This window comes from Homalodisca vitripennis, chromosome 3 (genome assembly GCF_021130785.1).
Source record: "Homalodisca vitripennis isolate AUS2020 chromosome 3, UT_GWSS_2.1, whole genome shotgun sequence".
NCBI lineage: Eukaryota > Metazoa > Arthropoda > Insecta > Hemiptera > Cicadellidae > Homalodisca > Homalodisca vitripennis.
Genome location: NC_060209.1, coordinates 21,643,584 through 21,668,176, shown reverse-complemented (window position 1 = coordinate 21,668,176; position 24,593 = coordinate 21,643,584). Strand labels below are relative to the sequence as shown.

The following is a 24,593-nucleotide window of genomic DNA, read 5'->3' as shown; positions in this document are numbered from 1 at the left end:
TTTGTTTAATTTCATTTGAAATTGAGTTTGTATATTCCTGCAATAAAGAGAGTTTTCTATTCTATTCTATTTAATAATACTCGTAAATAAGTAACTTACCAGCAGTTAGCTATTTGATATTTGCGTCTGCGTTCATATATCAGTTAAACTTATGCACAAAGATCAATCTTAATTATATCAATTTAACTCATATTGTTATTTTCAATCAACTTTCCTCATGCTTAATAAAATTATAAAATTAATACCTAAAACAGTAAATCCTCGTACAGTGAATCAAATATTTACAATTTTTTACTGCCTTCAGTTTATCCACCTCAAGAGGATTGAAATAACATTACTTGTAGATACAATTAATCAATAAAATTACATAGAGTGAGCTTGATTTTCCGTTGATTTATTTTTCTTTACTTATATTATTCTATAATTTTCACAAGGATATTTTTATAATTTGAAAGTTACAGGCAGTTAACCCTTTGATCAATAATACGCCTGCGTTCATATATCAGTTATATTTATGCATAATGGTAATTCTCAGTTATATCAATTTAACTTATGTTACAAACAAAGTTGTAAAATTAAGCCTTATGCATTCATTTCATTTATTGTTATGTTAGTAGGGTCATTACACGACTAATTAAGTAGAAGGCTTTAGGTAGTATTATTAGTGTATAGTTAGGTTTATTTTTAATATAAATACCAAATTTGTTGTCAAAGCTCTTTAAGAAAAAAAATTGATGGAGATGAGACTAAAAAAGTAAAATTTTGTTATTTCAGTAAAAGTTAGTAATTAATATTGTCAAATTCCTTAAAAAAATGTCGCTTTTTACACGTAATTTTATCGTTAGTTTTCTCTAAATTATTTTATTCTGTTATAGTGAAACAATTGTCGTGTTCTATACAGACCTCTATCCTTCTATTACGAACCGTCGTTGGTTAAAAACATAATATCTTAATATAATATTTACGAAATTAAAATTAATTACAACTTTAATCTGCTCACTCAAACAAAACTTTACTCATCCAACCACTATTGTTATACTACAAACTAACATAGTACTTAGTGAGCAGTATTCCTGAATGTTTCTGCATTGTGTACCTGAATAATTATTGGGAACAGAGGAGTTTTAAACTGTTCTGCTTTCCATGTTGACAATGTCTAATTGCTCCATTGTTAACTATGTTACATACGACCTTCTTTCGTTAAAAATTAACATGAATAAAAATCCAGCGTTAGTCGATATTAAAAAAAACATCTTATTATACTCTGGTAAGACTTTCCAGCTTAATTGTATTTACTTTTTAAAAATTAGTTAATATATTTAGTATCTAGCATTATGCTTATTATGTATATACAGGGTGATCAACTCAAGGTGGCTACCATTAGGATCTCAAAAACTATTAATTTTATAGCAAACTTCAAACTGAGAACTTTACCTTATTTTTATGCTCATTAAAGTTAATTAATTCACATTGTAAAATTCGTTTGCCATTTTCGAATATGGCGGTCAACTTTTAGTTTTCTTATAGAAACCCCTATTTATTTACGCATTTGGATTCATCGTGCAATTCTACGACTTTGTTACTTCATGTGTGTTATTTTGATATACTTAGCCGTTTAGCCGCTAGGAGCGCTGAAAGTTCCAGAAAGACTTTCTTTAACAGTTGCATGTTTTGCCAAATACAAACCAAAATACTAACTCAGATTAAATCAATATTTTGTCAGTGAAATATTAGAAAGCTGTTGTAGTTTCACAAATACTTTATTTTATACATAAATCACTTAAATTAACGTTAAAAGTACTTATTTATGATGCCTTAACTATGACTTAAGGCAGGTTTCCAAAGTGACCTCCATGTTCATAACTACATACTTTTCGCCCTTCTGTGCAAGTCATTTACTACGGCTCTTACAAACGTATTATGGCCAATTTTAGTAAAATTATTACTTTCTAAGATCCCAATGGTGGGGAGTGGATCACCCTTTCATCGTTTTATTACGAAAGTATTAAGTAAGGTTGGTTAAAACAATGCTGTATTATACACGATTTAAAAATAAATCATTAACTAACCTAAAAGTAAGTATCTCCCCAGGAGGGTTCACTTCTGGCTCCAGTTGAATCCACAGTGGGTACAGCAAATACCCATCCAAAATATCCTGTCACTTCGGAAGCAGCGCACATATGACTGCTCCGGAGGGTTCTTATATGACTAGGTGCAATTTTCTAAGTTCTGGTCCTAAGAGAAAAAAACCTAAAAGTATTTTGTAATTGATGAAGAACGCCTTAATTGTAAATCACAATATATATTTGGATAAATATTGTGTATATTATAGTTTTTAAAGGGTGTGTGTGAGAGAGAGCATCATTAATATTTGAATATTTTTTCTAATTTTTTAATTATGAACGCCTCCGTAGTAATATAGGAATATAAAAATGTAATTCAGTGGACATAAAAGTATTGCATCTTTAAAACACAATCTCTGTCACAGTTTAGCTTTAACTACAAGTAATTAACTCGTATTTACCAGTAAAATTATATTTTAGGCAATGTATCATCCCAGAGCAGAATGGAAGACGTAATTTCTACGCCCACAGATTTCCACTGAATCATCCCTGGCAGTCTGAATATTTTGAGTTATCGTATGAAAAGTTTCAAGGCATTACGAGTCTGAGATGTGACGTACACACTAAGGACACTAGTTACTAGTATGAGTTGTAACGTACACACTCAGGACACTAGTTACTAGTATGAGTTGTAACGTACACACTAAGCAAATGAGTTAAGAGTCTGGTTTATGACGTAACACTCAGGACACGAGTTAGAGTATGAGTTGTAACGTACACATTAATGACACTAGTTACGAAGCCTGCGATGTGACGTACACACTAAGGACACTAGTTACGAGTATGAGTTGTAACGTACACATTAATGACACTAGCTACGAGCCTGCGATGTGACGTACACACTAAGGACACTAGTTACGAGTATGAGTTGTAACGTACACATTAATGACACTAGTAACAAGCCTGCGATGTGGTGTACACACTAAGGACACTAGTTACGAGTATGAGTTGTAACGTACACATTAATGACACTAGTTACGAGCCTGCGATGTGACGTTCACAATAAGGACACTAGTTACGAGTATGAGTTGTAACGTACACATTAAGGACACTAGTTACGAGTATGAGTTGTAACGTACACCCTAAGCAAATTAGTTGAGAGTTTGGGTTTTGACGTAACACTAAGGACACGAGTCTGAGTTGTAACGTACACATTAATGGCACTAGTAACAAGCCTGAGATGTGACGTACACACTCAGGACACTAGTTACGAGTATGAGTTCTAACGTACACACTAAGGACACTAGTAACACGACCCTTACTGGTAATAAACTCTCAGCTATAAAGCATTTCTTAAATCCACAAAGAGGAAAATAATACGTTTTTACCAAGACCTTTACATGAAATCTCATTTTATTAACAGTACCCTTTTTACTAATCATTACTTATCGTTATTATCGTTACTATGAATAAGGATTATTATTCATAGTAATAATTAATTATATAAAATTATATATATATATATATATATATATATATATAATACATAATACAATATAATAATATATAAATCGTTATAATACTGATTAACACGTATTATCAGTTGTATAATAAGTATTATTCTAACAATTTAGACTAATAATTCCAGTGTGATACAATAAACTATTATTAGTAATTTTTATTAGATTATTTTTTATGTGGAAACATTAATTTATATGTATTGCCTAAAATTAACTTAATAACTTATAGTTCCAATTCATAATTTTCATTATAAGACAAAATTAGTACATTGAAATGTATAATTTTATTATTCATTTATCCGCATTTAAAATACATTTTTGGCTCATATCACCTATTCCTTGACCAATTTTCCCTACTACCTAAGCCAGTGTTTGCGCCTAGTGCAATATCAGAACCAATTTAGTTTTCTTACTAATTAAGAAACGAAAGCGTTAATTCACCGCTGACATTTTCCAACTTAAAATTACAAATAAGCACTTATTTAGTTTCTCAAGTACGGTATTCCTCTAAATGCTTTAATGGTTTAAAATCAATACTTTATAGGGTAGTGAAATAAAATCCCGGCGGAGAAGTAATTTTTTTTATTCAATGTTTAATGAAATGATGTATATCAATTTATTTTAAATTTTAGTTTCTCCATTAAATACGCTCGTAATTATCGTTAGGAATAGATTGCACATTTTTATTTATTGAAGGTTTCATAACACTGTTACTATGGCACCGTGAAATTAACTATTATTTTTTACAGATTTCAAAAAAGGGGAAGTTAAAGAATTCAAACTGTTTCTATGTTTGTTAAAATTAATATTACAAGTTAAAAGTTAAAAAAATAAAAATGTTTATTGATTATAGTTACACAAGCTTCTAAATGTTGAGGACTTTTTGTTGGGACATATATTAAATTAAGTAAATATACATTAAATTAAATAAATATTAACATACTGCACTGCACTTTGTTGGATATAATAAATTCTTTTATTAGATCTGCATGGGTTTCCTTCGATTATTTAACTAAACTTGTATTTATTGTACTCTTTTTTCTACTTAACAGAAAGATTTTTATGTATAGTCTTTACATTATTAATTCGATAGAATAGATGTTTTTGTAAAGATTAGCTTGTACACATTTTGAATTCTATTATTTATATGTTTACAATGTATTTATTTTAATTTCATCTGGACCAAAATAATTTAAAACAGCAATATATAAATATGTAAAGTTGAATTAATCGAAGAGTCTTCAAATATTCCAAAAACACCCCCATTTTCTCAGCATTAATATCAGTCTTATACTTTTAATTTTGTAAATTAATATGTTATTTAAAATTATATTTTAATAATCAGTATTTTCAATTTTTTGTACGAAAATAATCTTTCATATCATGATAATAATTATTACCGAATGTAAAAAATAGTATATTGTATTATTATTATTAAATTAAACAGTTCAATTGGTATAAATAATAGAATGGCATTAACAATTATGTAAATACTGTTATTTGATAATAATGGGCAATTCATTCCATTCGTCTTAAGTCAATAAACCATAGTTATCATTTGTATAATTCATTTTGAGGTCATTTATGGTTTTTTGTAATAACTAAACAAACTGATTATTTACTGTTTTTACTCTATTTCTTGATCATATTAACCTTTAAATACTTGTTAAAAGAAATTAAAAGTTTATAAAATGCGGTACACAATAGAAAATAGACTCAAACCTTGGGCGTGCAAGTTTAAAAAGTTAGCAAAATATCCCAATTAATGTGTACTGTATTTTTCTTTATTACAGCAACTGTACAAATTACCATGAATATTATTTATTTTATTATATTTTTTAAAGTTAGTCACAATTATATTTTTAATGGAGAGTATAGTTACCTGGTTGACAGGTAGTTTTGGTGGACCCACTCATTCCGACCCGGGAGTTAGACACAACGCTCACCCACTCACGGCACAGCTGACACTGAATGTGCCCTGATGCGCGGAGATCTACCGCGCAACCACCTCGCGCACACATTGTTGGCACCAGACTTTAATCCTAATAATTAACGCCACTGCATCTCACAGTCGAGCTTAGCAATCGACCTGTTTGGTGCAACAGTTTAAAATCTATGATACATTCGTTGTTACAGAACGTTTTGTAATAGATACTAGCAGTTACCCGCGGCTCCTTGTAGTACTTAGTGAAAGCGCTTATGATGGTCTCCGAATGACCGTATCGTCTTTCAAAGATTTCATGTTTAAAGAAAGATTTTGGTTTATTGGATTAAAAACTCTAGTGTGATAGTTGTTTTTGTATCTTCTTCTCTAAGGAGTTTGACTGCTTGAGGAAGGGCTATTTTGGAGTATACAAAGTAGCTGAGTAGAGTGGTAGTAGCTTCTATCTATAAAGTCTTTGTGGTCGATCATGATCACTCTATCTAGAAAGTTTTAAACAAGTTATTTCAATTTTCCAATAGTACTGTAACAAATAAGTGGCTCAATTATTGATAGTTGTGTAATGGAGGAAAGATTCATAAGAATTTATTGCAGCACCTACAGTTTGTTTTTTTAAGAAATTGTATTCATAGCTGCAAAGAAGATTTAAAAGCGTCCCTTTTCAGCTTCATATTTTAAAAGAAATAATACTCTTAGGTACCGCGAAAGGGAACTATTTTACACTACTTCTAATTTTGCCTCACCTCTTTCGATTTACCAGTTTCACTATTAAACTTCCAATCTTCTCTTCATTAAAACGAATCAATGTAAACAAGAATTGGCCGGATAGATGTTCAACTGCGTTGATTTACAATTTTTGGTTGACACACTAAGACATCTCTAAAGATACGAAATACATAAACAGAAAGTTGTAATAAAATAACATTTCTGTAATACAGCAAATTTTAATAATTAAACTAAACCAGTATAGAACACGAATTCAGTTTTTGAAAGATTGTAGGAAAGTAAAGTAATAACGTAAAAAACAGTATGGTTACATGATTTGGAATGTGATCGTTCCAAAGTAAATAGTTCTTGATTTTATAGAAAAACATATTTTGTCTGACGGCAAATATAAATAAGAGGTGATATTATTGCGATTCAATTTTCACGTACTGGGCTTAGAATAATGTGATAAGATAGTGTTGCCAAAGAGGTATACAATTTTTCTTCCCACACTACATACGCTCTTTGCTTATTCTCATTGTTTTTACTTTTGTCAATAGTCCGTAAAAAGATCCACTTTCCCCTTCGTGATATTTAATCTTACAAACATGGCAGATTGATGGTTACTGTATCCGTGAAGAGCACGGATCTTTTCTAGGGTGTCTGTTGGACTTTTATCATCATGAATAAAGTTTTAATGTTCTATAGAGCTGATGCCTGGCCAACCGGGGCTCAACGACAATTATGATGGGCCCTCAACCGTTCTGCGGTGTTCCAAGGTGTGAATCCTCTAGGGTTGTCTCGAAATGGATTCGCGCGGAACATGAGAGAAGGTGGAGGTTGCATCCGGGCTTGAAAATGAGCAGAATGGTATTACAGTCACCTTTCTCCAGGGTGGCGTCGGACCTTCTCTCATTAAATAGATCAATGTCTTCTCGGGTTATTGGTCCCATTACGGGGCATGGTCACCTGAGGAAGCATCTACACAGAGTCGGCATCCTTCAGGAGGATCCGCTCTGTAGAAGGTGTAATGAGCAGGAGGAAACTGCTGAGCACCTGCTCTTTGATTGCCCTTCAATAGCAAGGGAGCGGTATGCCATCTTTGGTAGTTTGGACAGGGGTGGTGAATTTTCCCAGGAGAACCTGATAGATTGTTTTCGGCGGTTTGTGGAACTGCTGAAATAATTGTAGACTGGTGGGCCTCATGGTGTGTTTCCGGGGTGCGCAAAAAGCCCTTGAGGCTTACGTGCATGGTAGTAGGCACCCCAAGGGAAAAAATGTTCTATAAATATACATATTCCTCAAAATTAATGTTTTATGGTTTAGTTTTCGTATGCATGTACATATTTTTATCCGTGCGAATACATGAGCTATTGTTGGTTTAGTTGGTATGTGGTGGTCTGGTTGACCTAATCTCCCACTTCTAACATTTTAGCAAATTCGCACATTAACCACGTTGCCTCTGGGCCGGTCCTCTCTTATGTTCTTAGAAACTCCTCTCCACAGTTTGACTCGAATAATAAACACTCTCTTTTCACAAACTCTCAAATGCTACTCGCATTCATATCCAGTACGAATTACAATGACGCAGAAACGAGTTCAGAGAAGTTTTTGAAACTTGACGAACAATTTCATTTTCAGTTTTTTCACACAAAATAAAGAATATAAAAAACTGTGGAAACCTTTTGTTAAAAACTATACAACTTTGTTATACTCTGCCATGCACTCTCGCGTTTTGGTACCGTCCACCTATCCTGAAGCATGAAATCTTATTTTCGGCGCTAACCATCTCGACCAATTTCGCTGATAACTTTCATTAATACAATAATGATTCTATCAAAAATTAATTACTCTGCTAGTTATTTAAAGTTTGCATTCACCGTTATTGTTCACTTATTAATTATTTTCATCTCTTATCATATAAATAGTATATTTCTACAAATTGAGTAAGACACAAACCTATAAAGTAAAAATACAAAAAAAATAAAAACATGGAAATTGTATACATAATTCAATTTCATAAACATAAATTATATAAACATGTATTTATACTAATGGACATATTACCATTTAAATTTATTATTTAAATGACAGCAATTGAGAAACGTTGTATCTGAACAAGTTCTACATTCTATATGTTACCAAACTATTACATAGAAGAAAACTACAGTTCCAAAGAGCGGTGTGAAATAACCAAAAACATATCAATACGAGAAAGGCTGAATGTCCGGGCAACCGTACTGGATGGAAGGGATAATACTCGTAGTGAGGATTTACGCCAGGCAACCCGAGCCCTGGAGCAACTTCTTCTATTGTGACGAGTTGGGGATAATTTCTCAATCATGTAACCTGTTCGAATTTGAACTTACTACTAACAAGGTGGCGTGTAACAGACTTTGCTCAGGGTCCATGCAGAATTTCGTCGAGGTTCATCTATGTCTGAATTGCATGTTAACAATTAAAGACTGGTATTGGTACATTGCAAGTCGTACTTGTACGTCGGTGGGCTTAAGATCTCGTCTAAAGATTAACGCTGACATTGCCAAGATTAAAATTGAAACAAACACACATGGACTACAACTAAATCACGAAATGGTGTAACCTATTATTATGTGTCAAACTGCTACCATTTATGACGATAATTTAGCAACTGAAAATAAATTCTATCCTAACTTTGAGAGATGCAGTGAAACGGACTAATAAGAAAATATGTTAATAATACATCAACTGAAAAACTGAAAGTATTTACCCACCTCAATAAAAACATAGTTAAAGTATTTACACTACTTCACGTTTCATAGTGCAACAATGTAAAAGCAACATAACCCCAAATAACACAAACATTATTACATTGGATAAACTTTTGATCCCGAACGAAATGTACATGACTCACGTCCATTAGACTTGAATGGCCTTAAAATATTTAATATCTTTTATTTTTTAAATTATGCATAAAAATATATTGAAATAATATAATTATATAATAATAAATATATAATTGAATAAAGTGAGTTATACTGTTTAGTTAGTTTTACAGAGTGGTGTGGATCTGTATCGAGCTCGATCTGTGTCATCTGTCGTCTGTGCTGCGCGTGCAACTGCACAGGACTGCTGTGTGTGACATGTCCTTTGTGGTGACGTCATGTCGACTGTGCTGTGCGTGCAACTGCACAGGACTGCTGTGTGTGACGTGTCCTTTGTGGTGACGTCATGTCGACTGTGCTGTGCGTGCAACTGCACAGGACTGCTGTGTGTGACATGTCTTTTGTGGTGACGTCATGTCGACTGTGCTGCGCGTGCAACTGCACAGGGCTGCTGTGTGTGACATGTACTTTGTGGTGACATCATGTCGACTGTGCTGTGCGTGCAAATGCACAGGACTGCTGTGTGTGACATGTACTTTGTGGTGACATCATGTCGACTGTGCTGTGCGTGCAAATGCACAGGACTGCTGTGTGTGACATGTACTTTGTGGTGACATCATGTCGACTGTGCTGTGCGTGCAACTGCACAGGACTGCTGTGTGTGACATGTCCTTTGTGGTGACATCATGTCGACTGTGCTGTGCGTGCAAATGCACAGGACTGCTGTGTGTGACATGTACTTTGTGGTGACATCATGTCGACTGTGCTGCGCGTGCAACTGCACAGGACTGCTGTGTGTGACGTGTCCTTTGTGGTGACGTCATGTCGGCTGTGAAACCGCTTCTACATCTTTATAGAGTCATTCTCCAGAATTTGAAACGGATGGGTGAGTTGAGGTCGACAAACTCGTAGGAGTTACTGGCCGTGGTTGCTCCAACATTAGACAGTATGTAATAATAATTTAATTAAGTTATTATTCAACGTAGTAATACGTGTCGCACAAGCTTTGCTTAGATTGCATGCAAAATTTAAAATCTATAGCTTGTTTCACTCTCGAGATATCTGGCGGAAGTATGTTTATACAATTAGCTAGATAAGACTTTTTTGCAGCCCCCGAAAAAACAAAAGGTACATTTTTCCGACCTACTAAGTGATAAACTTCAAAGAAGATGAGCAAAATTCCATGGAGGCACGTGCACCGTAATAAAATACGACTATTCCTACGTATACCTGTAAATTAGGTTATATAGACAATTTTAAGTCCATAAATCAATTTTTTTCAGATAATCAACGGAAAACGCAGGCAGATAAACGGACACGAAATATTTTGCCAGACCTGATAGTGTTAGAAAAATGTCATAGCTCAATAAATTCTTGTGATATCATAGGCTTTGCTGAAGCTCAGACAAATTCCTTGGAAGGACATGCACCATCAACGAACTCTAACATGACTATACAAAAATTGACAGTGTCCTACAAAAAAAGTACCCGACAGAACAAAATATCTGACCAACCAATTGCAAACAACAAAGCAATCTCATTACATGTACGCAATCCCGTTACTATGTCACATTGTAACACATGGTACAATATAACATACTTGCACTATGTTTTTTACACATCTGTTTATTCTGTGGTGTTCTCGTTGCCGTCATTGTTAACCTTAAGGCCAGTTTAGAAATATTGCTAATATTCAGATAAATTCTCTAAAAATCATCAAACTCGGTATTTATTATATATAAATGAAGTGTCATGTAAAATTTTAAGTCCATTGGTTAGTTCGTTCTCGATATTATATAGTGCAGAAAGACAGATAGGCAGAATTTCCAGTTCTTGGAATAACAGGATTCGTTAACACTCAGCCTATTACTGCTAAACTCGCATATACGTTTTGACACTATATCACATACTTAATTATAACAAGGACATTATCTACAATATATATTTAGTTTTAATCAATATTAGCGTTCTATAGCGTAATTAGAAGTATTTATAGCCTATATACGGTAATAAAATGTGACTCGTATGTAATAGATACGATAAAACAGTCATAATGAACGGTTCGTATATTGTATTTTATGAGGTCGAGCTAATCGCATCATCTCGCGCAAAAGCGATGTTAATTCTATGTATTGTAAATTAGCTTTAGTCTCTGTCGCAAGCAAAAACCCGCCAGCTTTGTCTGTTAATATTAATTTTGTTATCTTAATTATTATTTAAATATTTATATACTCGTACATTATAAGTAATCAGTTACCTTTTTGTTACTTTCATAAAAGTAACTAATAAATTAGTCTAAATTTCCTTATTTATCTTCAAAATAATGAACTTAAGAGCATTATGTAATATTTGGTAAGTGTTCTAGATACAACACATCTCACACCAAGGACATAGCTACCAAAGGGGTCCCCCAAATTTTCAATTTTTCAATGAGTAAGTATGTCCATGTCCATAACATTTCAGTGCAGTCGGTTGAGTACTTTACGCCTGAAAACAAACCAAACAAAACAAAGGCATTTATAATATTATTATTAAGAAGTAAGTCCAAAGTAAAGAAACATTTATAGATCACATTACATATCGTGGGATAGCTAGGTTATTGTGTGGTCAATCGAACAAAAATATATAACATTCATAATTCATAATTCGTTTATTGAAGAAATGCTTACATTACAGGCATTGCCCAATTACAATGAAGCATTAAAGTAATAATAAATATATTAAATAGAGGATAAATACTAAAAATAACAATTTAAAAGTTCATCTTCATGCGCTCTCAAAACAATGACAAACAAGTATAGTTTACAGCTGAGAAGTATTACATTTAAATTAACAACAAGCAATGTAATAAAATGTGTATGGATGATGTAAAATAATAAATAGTAATAGTTGACGACAAATAACGATAGATATCTGTAACAAATAAATAAGTAACAACAACAATAACAAGACTTAATATATAACAGTTAAATAACGATAATACAAAAACCAAACTAATTAACACTGAGTGAAACACTCTGAATAAATTGGTCTAATGATTTGCCAAAAATATCAACATTGATTGATATCGGTTTGCAAAATCAATCGGTTTGCATCATAAGTATTAGAAACTATAAATGAAACATTGCAGTTTGTGGCACATGCTCTGTGGTAATTTACAAACAACAAATTTAAAGATTTTTTGATAATATGCTATGTACTGGATGACTAGTATTAAGGAAATATGCACTTTTAGGTTAACACGGAGAGAATAACTAGCTTAAAACTTGACATTTAAGAAATGTTCAAGGTCAGGGCAAACTACTTGCAGTGAAGTTTGTGACCAGAGTCCATGAGTTCTCGTGGGCTTGTCTAACCACAATGTCAACTATTTACTTCTAAGTAATCCAAGTACTCTAAGTTATACGTCCAGTAGTGTTCCCGTCTAATCAAATTGTTTACTTAATAGTTTGAGAATATTCTAGACCGTGAGTAATGGTCTGGATGGTGCTCTAATCGATTGCTCATTCCAATTGTGTTTACTTATCGAGCTGTTTTATAAAATACTGGATATAAATAAATGCATAGATGTCTAAAAAGTAAAATCATAAGTTTCAGATTTTTTTTATACAGAGAAGAAAATAATGTTTTGTCTTCAACAAAGTTTTTCATGTATATTCCTGATGTTGCACCACGAGTCATTTTAGAAGCTTAAACATCGAACGTAACAATTTTTGTTACACTATTGGTTTTAAATATTGATTTTGTATGGAAACTAATTTGTTCCCTTGTTGTAATTGACTTATACACATACATGAAACACCCTGAGTGTACAAACGGTATATAGGCTGTAAAAACAAGTTTTATGGTATAACTGTATACCTTCCACTAGTCTTGTCAGGAATATAAGTTTGTGTTCAATTATTCTTCAAATTTATCTATAAAAACTAAAAATATCTACCACTTATGAACCATTTTCAGAATCGTTAAATATTAATACCTTAATTTTTTCCTCGATCTCTTCCTATTTTCAAAGATTCTATTTTTTTAGGTCAAGAAGCTTAGAAACATCTCGTTAGATTTTGTTCTATGGACCTTTGCGTTTGAGACATGGTGACCGCCGGATGTCCAGGAGAGGTACGGTTTGGGGGTAGGTGCCGCCGCCTGTCGAAATCCCATTAGAGGGAAAATCGGAAACCATATCTGGGTTTATCATCCTGGAAGAAGGAGACGGTATTTCTGTTCCAGCATTTTCCAGTCCTATTAGGTAGTACTCTTTGATGCTTAGGCTGGCAACAATCCGGAAACTCCATCCACCCCTCGGCAGTATACAGAAATAGTGATCAACTCTTTTACCTCAATTCCAAGACATTTGCGGTAAGTAATGAGACACTCCTGGACATCCATAGTGCTGACCAGATGCACTGCAATTGTCACGTTACTTTTTTCTATACCCAGAGTTGGTTCAACTGAAAGCTATAAACGCTGGTGAAGAAGTGAACTCTCCTGAGTGAACCCAGAGACTATGTACTTAATGACATTTTAAGCTATAAATCTGTATTTACATTTTATTACAATTTAGCTACGTGTCTCAGACAACTAAAATTATTTGAAAGGTCACCTCTGCATAAATTAATGATTTAATTTTTCTCAAAGTGTTAAAAAAGATAACCGTTCAAGTTTTAAAAAGTTGCGATAAAATCATTACAGCTAAAATATATCAAGGTATAAAACTTCAAACTATTTTGGGATTCCTGAGCCATTTAGAAATATTTTTATAAGTTTTTCGATACTCGTAATATTTCAAGATTGAAGTTTAATTCAGTGTTGGATATATAAAAAGCGTATAGTATTTAATATTTAAGTAAAAGTAAACACAAAACTTATCGGTGCCGTAATGCATAATCAGTTGTATCTGAACGTTTCTGACACAGAGTTTCAAGATGGTAGCCGTATAAATGTATACTGCTCTGCTCAGGGTAGATTAGTATAACTATTCTATTTTTTGGTTTTGCTCCTCGTCAAAGCACCAATAATATCATAAAATATTTAGCGTTGCTGTGGAGTCGATTTTAGTAAACAGAATTTAGACTGAAACAAAACCTTCAAACGGACGTGCAGTCACAGTACCAACCAAGAAAGTGGTAAATACAGCTTGCTTTATAATGAACATATTGCTGTATAGTTAATGAACGCTGTGATTCCACGTAAATAGTGAACATTTGAGAGATCGTAAACGGATACTGAATTAGAATTATACCACATGGCAGCCCATCACTCAAGTGATAATGGCACTTTAATGACGGAAGAGACAGTTTCCATTACTGATTTTCAAGTGATATAACCTATTCTTTAGCCAATAAGTTAATAATTCATAATTCAGATTATTATTTCAGTCTCATAAGAAAACTTTATTTGTGGAATTTCATTTAGGCTTGCATTTCAAATTACTCTACGATCGTAAGAAAAAAGGTATATTAAGAATTTTTTTAATTAGTAGATTTTTTACATGGTAAGTGACAGACTATGTTTAATTTTAATACAAATCACGGATCTATATATGTTATTATTTTATTCCGGAAATTTTTAAGGTATCGTTTTACAAGTAAAAGTAGAATAGTCAGGTAACAAACAAATTTATTGGTTTGAAAATTCATAAACGTAAATGTGATTGGAGGGAATTTCCGACTAATGTATGTAACTAGCTGTTATCCGCGGCTTCTCACACATTTCCCCGCAGTAAGGCAAGAACGAATAGCGCAATGTCACCCTTAACAGTTCTAATGTATGTAATAATCGTTGAAGGATATTTACATCTCCACATTTCTAAAGGATTTTACAGTTCAAGACCAGCGCATCGGAGGCCTGAAATTGTAAAAGGAAACAACTCTGTAGTGAACACCTACACAATAACAATGATTTTAATTGTTATGCAAAACTAAACTATGATTGGTTCAATATTTCATTGAATTTCAGCAGTCATTGTTAAAATATTTGGCACCGAGCGCTGAAACTGAGGATAGTATGACATACCTTATAGCATATATGTAACTAGCATGTATATTTTTATATTTATTTCGTTATTTACTTTATCTGTGACTGCAGGAGTTAATTTCTGAAGTAATGGTGTACGGTTTTATTACACAACTTGTGGTGATGTTAAATTAGCACCAAATGTCCTGTTAAACATAACACCAATCAACAATTTACGTTTAAAGCTACACAGTTGTTAATTTAAAAATCTAACACTAAGAAACGGTTCTTGTTTAGAGCTTAGGAAGTAAACTTGCCCCATAAAACTGTCCTACAATATGGAGGGTAGTTTTAAACGTTTGATCACGTAACAACTTAGAAGCCTTTAACGCTTAAACTCTTTGTAATAAAGCCGTTAATTAAAACACAATAACTATTAACCACATCGATAACTTCCTAGCTAGAGCCTGCAATTAAGGTTATAATATTGGTCTTCGGATGAGATGATTATTTGTGACTTGTATTCAAATGGTAATAATATTTTATAACAGCATGGTTTAAGGTGTTCAACTCCACCGGGAATTGTAGGCATTTTAATAACGGTAACAAATTTATACATTTAGAAATCTGACTTACAGGAACAGCGATGAAAATACGGACAATGAAATATTGATAAAATTATAACAAGTATCATTTGTATGAATTAAATTTTACGAAAAAGTAAATTTTTCAAAAGACCGAAAATAAGTCAAGCACCAGATATATTTACTATAAATTCATCTTATAAAACGGGTGTCTAAGAGTCCCACCCCCCCTTCTAACTTTTGAACGGAATTAAACAAACTAATATCCTTTGGGGGGTAGTTATATAATGACAAATGATGATTTTTGTATTTGAATTAATACTTTATTTTTGCCAAGAAGTAAATGGGGGCCATTTTGAGCATTTGCTTTGAACTTAGTTCAACGGTAAGTTTAATTATTTTAAGTTTCATTTAGCAATACTTAGTATTAAGAATGAGTCTGAACAGATGAGTTAAGAAAAATAGTGTTTTTTAGCGTAACTTTTCAATAAAACTTTGACAAGCCGTTGTTTCGTACTGGATTGAGATAGAGACCTCTAGTCTGTGGCATTGTTCTTCTTTTATAAAGACCTTTAAAATGAAGTTGGGGTGTTTTGCATTTAAAAATTTTGACTTGACCCCCCAACCCCCCATTTTGGGTTGAGGGGCTAAGTTCTCATGTAACGCAAAAATCGTCATTTGTCATTATATAACTACCCCTCAAAGGATATTGGTTTGTTTAATTCCGTTCAAAAGTTAAAAAGGGGTGGGACCTTTGGGACACCCGTTATATAAACTAGATAAAATCATACATAAAGTTCCTCTGCTCACTAGGCAATGAATATTAAGCATTGAAAGTAATAATTTGAACTATCTTGTGATCACGACTACAGAAAACTGCGAAAATTAAATATGAATGCAATGACAAGTATGTTGTATTTGAAAGAAAAGCCATATGCGTAATATTGTGTAAAATATTCAGTAATCCTTTAATATTAAAATATAATTCATTCATAAAACTTTAGATAATTTTATTATGCTTATTTTATATCATAAGCAAATACAAGTAACAGTAAAACTATAAATGTAGTATTCTTTTTGTACTTTACAGTAACTATAAAATGTATTAGGTTAATCGTTATCAAAACAGAGAAAAAAAAGAATAAAATTAAATATCAACATTCAAACAGTAGCCTACGTACATGAGGAAACGTAACTTTCCCGTCGTGAATATTGACTTTCCGTTAGACCTTCTTATTATTAATATATGTGTCGCTTTCATAGCATGATGTCAACTAGTCAGCTTCTAATAAATACATTAAGTTGCCCATCTTTCTAATGATTCTAACTATTCTCAACAGTTTACTCCCTGCATCCTCGTATACTGTGTCTAAATGTGGCAGTTACCCACTTTTTAAACTTCTAATAAATATATTAAGTTTCTCAGCTTTCGAAAGATTCTAGCTCTTCTCCACAATTTACCCCTGCATCTCTACCGTCTCTAAGTATGACGGTAGGGACGGTCACCCTTTCTAAAATTTCTACTAAATAAGAAAAGTTCCCCATTTTTCTACTGAATCTTCCTCTTTTCCACAAATTACCCCCTGCATATCTCTCGCATCTTAACATGGCATTTTTCCCTTTCTTAAACTCCTACAACAAAATTAAAAGCATCTAGATTTGGTTCTGATTTGAAAAAGTATATTTGGAGGTATCTATAATTAATTATTAAATCTATAATTTTTTTAAACGTAATTTCTGCAACCCTTTAGTGTATTTCTGTGGCTGAAGAATGAACATTTTGGTTTGAAATGAACCAAGGAAGTCTACATGAGTTTTAAAGTCAAACCCCTGTAAGAACCCCTCTCGTAAATCTTTTTACAGCCATTTGTGGTAATTCTTCAGGATTGGAAATAGACCTCGAAGGTTTGTTATCGTCCTTAGAATACATTTCTTTCGAAACAAAAGTTATATTTTTTAATGTTCCTAATCTTAAAGAATAGTCTTAAAGAATTGATATTATGAAATCAAAAAAGAATAATTCAACCAAAAGCCCTTGAACATCACCTTAAGGAATCGTTAGTAGTTTTGTCTTTTGTGTTTTAGGCAGGAGGAGGTTACAACTCGCTACATTTTAGCCAATTTTGTCTCTCTGAGTGTTTGTCTGTTTCGCGTAATCCGACTGCAAGAAGTTTTTTAATTTATGCTAACAAAAATACAAGAATATTTACGTCTACAAACGATAGCTCACCTTTACCATCCTTAATGAACGTCTTAATTATTCTTAAAGTGACTGATCATTCATATGTCAATTAAACATCTCAGAGCATTCGTTATGGCAAAAATACTAGGTAATTAATATTTGCCACATAATAACTTTACTACAATATTCTGCTTTCTTTCTCGCACAAGCATGCATGAACAAAAAGGATAAATAAAAGTGAGTTGAAGGTAAAACATCTGATTCTCAAAGAACATAAGTTCAATGTAACCGGGATTAGGAACTTTGGACTCACTAGTCTCGCATCAGAAACTTTAGACGGATTGTGGAAACGAGGAAACTTTTAGAATACAATATGTCCTCCCTGTACTGTAGCAACTTCTGTTCAAAGTTCAATTCCTTTTTAAGTTCGTGGGAATTTTGAATAAAGAGAAAGCAAAAAGTTTAAATTCTACTAATAGTATAACTCGGTAACGGTTTAAAAAGTTTAAGTAACTGATTAAAAATATTCATTTCAGTTTAATACAATTCTCTCACAGTTCGGAAATAGTGCAGTTTCCTGCAAGAATAGGAAAACTTTCCTGACAATTCTGATTGTATTTTCACTAAACCTTCTAAAGCTTCAAAAACATTTTTTTAAACAATATTCAAATTAAGAACAGATATTTTTCTATGGATTACGTTTAACTGTTTCGAGTGCAACGGTAAAACCTTAAATTTTGTCAAGGGTTTTAATAGTTTGTTTCTCTCTTTCAACGTTAAGTAACATTCTTACGATGCCATAACTTTGCAGAAAAATGTTCAAGGTATAAATCTATTGTAAATATGAATAATAAATCTAAAATACTTTGGAATTCAAATTATTGATCCGTTGGCATGGGTTTCTAATCATTTAACAAAAATCATTACCCTTACGAAAACATTTTATATGTCAGAACAAATAAGGCTAACAATACTTTTTTATGGCCATATTTTGAACTCATAAATGAAGATTCCAGTAACTGCTGTTGAAAGACAAAATAAATGGGGCCGATAGTCGAAGAGAATGGTATGTGTTCATAAATGAAGTAGCATACAAATTCTTGATATCAGTATCTCATAAGAATTTACGTACTTGGAAGGCACATGTGAAAGTGCCTTTCATTGTTTGCTTTGCTTTCACGCAAAACTATCCAAACGATTGTACTGAAATTGTACATGGATATTCTTAGGCTCCCTGGGTTTCAACCTACTCTTATTTCGAAAGTCCTTCCCGCCCCATTTGTATTTAAAGCAGTTAAAAATCCCATCTAGGTCTCTAAAGTTGCGATATATTAATTGAAAGAACTTGTTAAATACAATAAACTGCTATGTGTAAACATTGTATTATGACACCACGACTATTTTTCATTAATTTAACCACTATTTTTAATTTGTTTTCAGTTTAAGTGTATTTGCCAAGGATTTGTGAGGCCCACTGCGGGGGTTGTGCGAGGGAATCTGCATTGTGATCTGAGGAATCTCCTCGGCTCCCAACTATGTAGGAGCTGTGGGCAGGAATACCAGACTTGAGACTTTGGGTAGTCACGTGAGAACTGTAATTTTGTTAATTTACCCACAGGATATACGGAGTGTCCCACAAAGAGGTTTAAACGTTTAATTTTATGTTACTTGGACATTTAGGCACCGAATATTTTTAAACTCTACACAATTAATAAAGTAGGTTTTAAAAATATTCTGTGAAAATTAAAGCTCAATAACAATTGTAGAAACAAAATGGCGACATTTTTAAAGTTTTACCATTTTGCTTCTTATAAAAATACATTTCTTGAATTACCTGATTTTACTACTTTGTTATAGTTTTAAAGAGCAGCTGTTTAGTAAGGCTTATTGTAGAAAACAGCTGTTTGATTGAAGAATATTGCTTGTGCACATAACCTAACATCCTCCATTGTAATGTATGTAGTAAAACTGTAGTTTTACTTGGCCACCCAGATCCCCAGATTTAACTGTGTGTGATTTCTTTCTATGGGTTTACTTAAAGGAACAAGTTTATACCCGTTCCTTCAACAATGATAAGGAATTAAAACAATCAATTGAAGAGGAACTTCTCCGGATACCGCAAAATTTCTTTATAAGAGCTTACGATTAATTTCTTGAGCGCTTTTATCACTGTGTCGCTATGAATGGCTTACGATTCGAATAATTGTGGACTGTAATTGTATGTTTTTTTAATTGGCTATGATTTTACTTTTATGATTGAAATTCTTTATTTCTACAGAATATGGCAATAATTAATTTTTAAAAACCAAAAATACTGTTTTTAAAGTATAGTTTTTCAAAATGCCAACATTTTGTTTCAACAATGGCTAGAGAGCTGAAATGTTCACAAAATATTTAAAAAAAACATTTAATGAAGGCTTGAAAATATTCGGTGCATAAATGGGCAAGCAATATAAAATTAAACGTTTACACCTCTATGTGAATGTGGAACACCCGGTATAAACATCTCGAAACAAACGTATGCATAAAACGTTGTGATTTTACTGCAACCAAGTTCTTTTAATTTTGAATACATATAACTTTTGAAAGAACTTATTATAATAATTTTGACGTAAACTGAAGCCATCATGAGTCTGCACTAAGTTTTAAATTGATTACAGTCGTATATAAATAATGTTTTATGAAAGGATGTTTGGTAAAAATAAAATAAGTACTATTTAGAGAATATATAACTTATAATTAATATCTATATATATATATATATATATATATGGTATATTAAAAAATAAATAATAAGAAAAATTTAATAATAATGATAATAATAATAACAAGAATAATAGTATTAGGTAATAATTATAATATTAAGTGAATAATTAACAATATAACTAATTTATTTAGTGGCTGCTGGCTGACCTCGCATTATCATATATACAGGTAAGCGGTCCCCTATTCTTTGCGCTGTATCTCAAAAAGGGTTGAACGTGCATAAACTTACTTCAGACAAAAGTTGAAGAGAATTTTCCGTTCTACAATTTCTCTAACTACCTTCAAAGTCATTTAGCGTAAGGGAAACGAGATATTTGCAAAGAACTGATTTTCGTGACCTTTGACCTTAAATATCTTAAGTCGCGTACACGTGATTACATGAGACTTTTGAGGTACTAAGTGTTATACCATCAAAATAAAGACGTATGCAAATTTTTTAGCTTATTATCTTTCATTCCGAGGTTGCATCCTTATTTTACCGGACTATGTATATATCTTCCCAACCATACAAACAATACAGTTTTTTTTTGTTCTCTTAAGACAAGAAGCTTAGAAATTGCATTTAGTTCTCAAAGGACCTTTGCGCTGCTTCCGAGTGACAGGATATTCTGCCTGGGTAAGGTTGAGGGGTAGGGACCGCCTGTTGATCTCATAGACATTGATCTCAGTCATGTCCCTTCGGAAGAAGGGGAAGCCAGCTCTGTACCAGCCTTACCAGTCAAGGAAGACGAGGGATGGCACGCCCTTAAGAACTACCCTTTCATCCCAGAACTACGACATTTGCGGTTAGTGATGTGCCGCTTCTGAACATCCATAAGGTTGGCCAGATTTAAGTGGCACATCGGTTTTTTGCTGTTCACAGTGTGTGTTCAGCAGGAAGGTATAAACCAGCCAGAAGTGAACCCTCCTGGGGGAAACTATACAGTTACTTGTTAGTTGAAAACATGTGTTTGTATCCATAGTCACTTGAGTTTACCAGTACACATACGGTACTTTGTACAAGATACTTGTTAAACTGGGAAATCCGGGAATATTTTGTCACACATTTTGAGTGATAAATATGACATCAAGTTTGGATGACATAGTTTGTGATTTATTATATATACGAGTTGAGTAGTGCTCATCGGTTCTGGGTAAGGAGACGTGCATCACGTGCCACCTCAAATTATATTTTCAAATTCCTAGGACGCAGAAATTCTTCATTCTCTTTTACAAGGCCTACGAAAATTTCTACACTGTAAGGGTGGTGATTTCACCACTCTCTTCTCGTTCTCAGCGGTAGTTGCCTGTTTTCTTCGAAGCAGTGGAAGTAAACTTCTACTTGATATTAAATTCGATTAGTGTTTAGTTCAACGACATATCTATTTCAATAGATTCAGATCGGTGTTCACATTGAGAATCCCGAATCAATCAATCACTCGAATGAATCGGTGTTCATTGCTGAATTGGTGCTCTTGAGTTTTGTTACTATAAAAAATTACGGTTTTTTTTAGTTTAAGTTATTTTTAAATCTTTATAGTATTTACATTTATAGACATTTTTATATTTTATTGTTTGAAATCAATTTTAATGTACATATATTTGGATCAATTTACAATCTCACTTCAGTATATATTTCAGTTTCCACACTCCTATTATATTACTATTAGACGTATTTTGTTACCAATAGATGCAAAACTAATCATATAGCATATAGAAAAAATATTATTCTTATTCCACCCAATGTAAATGCATCTATCTATTTCATATCGATGTGTACATGTACACAAAACCTTGAGTGTCTACTAAAAATATTTTATCATCTTGTAAAATTATTTTTATCCTCTTGAAATTTAATAATTTTTGCCCTTAAATGTGCTTGGAAAGACATTTTGAAATGGCTAAGGGCACGCACAGCCTATTCTATTTTTAAATTCATCAAGAAATATTATCGGAGGAGTCATTAGAGAAAAGGCCTAGGCTATATAATACATTTTTTAAGTTTCACTGCAGGAAAAATTTACAAAAATACGTCAAAGATATGTTAATAGGAAAAATTTAACTCGTGCGACGACGACGCAAAAGTAAACGGCGCTATTCAGATACATTGTGTGGGTACGAGACTTCCGAATTCACCTGGCATTTCTTCATCTCCGAATTGAGCCTGTCAATTCCAGACTTGAATTTTACAGTTGAGTTATAATAGTTATACGTATCAATACAGTTATTGCTCTATAAGGCCTACTATCAGTGAATAGTACTTGTACTTAAATATGTATCCTGAGTGATTTTAAATAAATATTGATAATTAAATAAATCAAAACTGATACTCCTTAATCGTATATTAAATCAACATTTACAATTTAGAATTGTTAATCTTATTTATTTCTTAAGTGAATATTATTTCTTAAGAAATAATTTACCTAAGATTCGAATTATTTTCAAACAATAATTGACAAAAAGATGTTGTTATCCCAGGAAAATAACGGAATTAAGTGTGAGTATTTTTTATGATCTAACACTTACTTATCAGGGAAGTAATGACATGAAGACCAATATACTTACGGAATAAATTGATAATGTATATTTGTCTAACTAATTCCCTACTTTTCTGTCCTTTCGATATCTATCTGCAGAAGAAAGCATGTCTGTTACTTTGCATAGGGGCTGGAGTAAAACTTTGATACGTTTTCGATACATATAGACACACATTGGCATTTTATAGATTTAATCTAATACATTTACGATCTTACTCCACTTCACCGTTAACCATTAAATATTGATTAGTAATCAAAGTTGATTAAAAACTATCGTATTTTTATTGTACCATCGCGTGTCAAGATTGCTTACTTGACCCAGATCACAGTTTACTGGGAGAGCTTCTAGGATTCAAACTCTTTAAAGTTTTAATGTATTTGGTTAAGAGAATCGTTCAATTCGAACTTGGAGAGTCTCTTGATCTGATAAATCATATTTAAGGTTCTTTGTTACAATTTTGTTAATGAAAATCCAAATATATGCATTAAGTTTAAATATTTATTAAAAACATATCAAAACACGCATATGCTTTTAATTCGACCAAATTCAACAAGGTTAAACATTTTAGAATATTACAACAACAGATCCTAAAATATTTGTATATGAAGGAAACAGGATTTTCCGGACATTTCGCATCGTGCAGTGATACAAAAAAAACACTAACAATGCGTTTCGAGATCTGCAATCTGATCTCTTCTTTAGATATATAACTAATCTAACTCATAATTACAAACTAGGTTAAAATAAATAAATCATACCAGAGCGATGTGACACGCCTGTCAGGAATCACAGCAACCATGTTGTGTGTGAACTTCAGTTATTTACCTGAAAGTTATTTATCTGAAGAAGAGATCAGATTGCATATCTCGAAACGTAGTGTTACTGATTTTTTGTATCACTGAATGATGCTAAATGTCCGACAAATTCTGTTTCATTCACAATCTTTCCAACGTCAAAAATAACCTTCAAACATAGAATGTTCAAAACAGTCAATTAAAAATCATAGACCATATGCCAACACAATTCCTGATAGTCTAAACTGATACATTGTTTAAATAAAATTATAATAATATGCTTGAGATTGTACCGTTGTATTGTTGTATTTTATATAACAAGTTACAACCGATTTTCTTGGAACTAAATTCTTGGTGGATTAATAAACTAATTGGCACGCGTATTAATGTTTCTCTCGGGAACTTTGTAGCTGACCATCTTGTTGCCGAGAAACACCTCGCGCGCCATGTCCGTAAGTAAAATTTAAAATTTGTTATTATGAATTAGCCCTTTCATGCGAGACATCTAATTTTGAGTTTAATATAAAGTAAATTTCTAAATAGTAAACTAACTTACCTTGGTTGATGTTTTATTTGGCAGATTAATATGGATAATAGTTTGGTGATGTCCTTCTGACGAGATCACGTCGTAATAATAATAATAATAATCATCATCATCTTTATTGCGTCAACAATTTTTACATTGCATGCATGCGTCAAGTACA

General features: G+C 32.5%; 1 protein-coding gene across 2 annotated transcripts in view; it reads right to left on the bottom strand.

Moving 5' to 3' along the window:
• Nucleotides 1-5,543, bottom strand: part of LOC124356682 (gamma-aminobutyric acid type B receptor subunit 2) — a 526,994-nt gene extending 521,451 nt beyond the window's left edge. Inside the window, exon 1 of one of the 2 annotated variants that reach the window (XM_046807824.1) lies at nucleotides 5,466-5,543. The gene's annotated coding sequence lies outside the window, so the exon portion shown is untranslated. The remainder of the gene's footprint in view (nucleotides 1-5,465) is intronic. The other variant, XM_046807825.1, reaches the window with a different exon arrangement.
• Nucleotides 5,544-24,593: the final 19,050 nt, after the last annotated feature.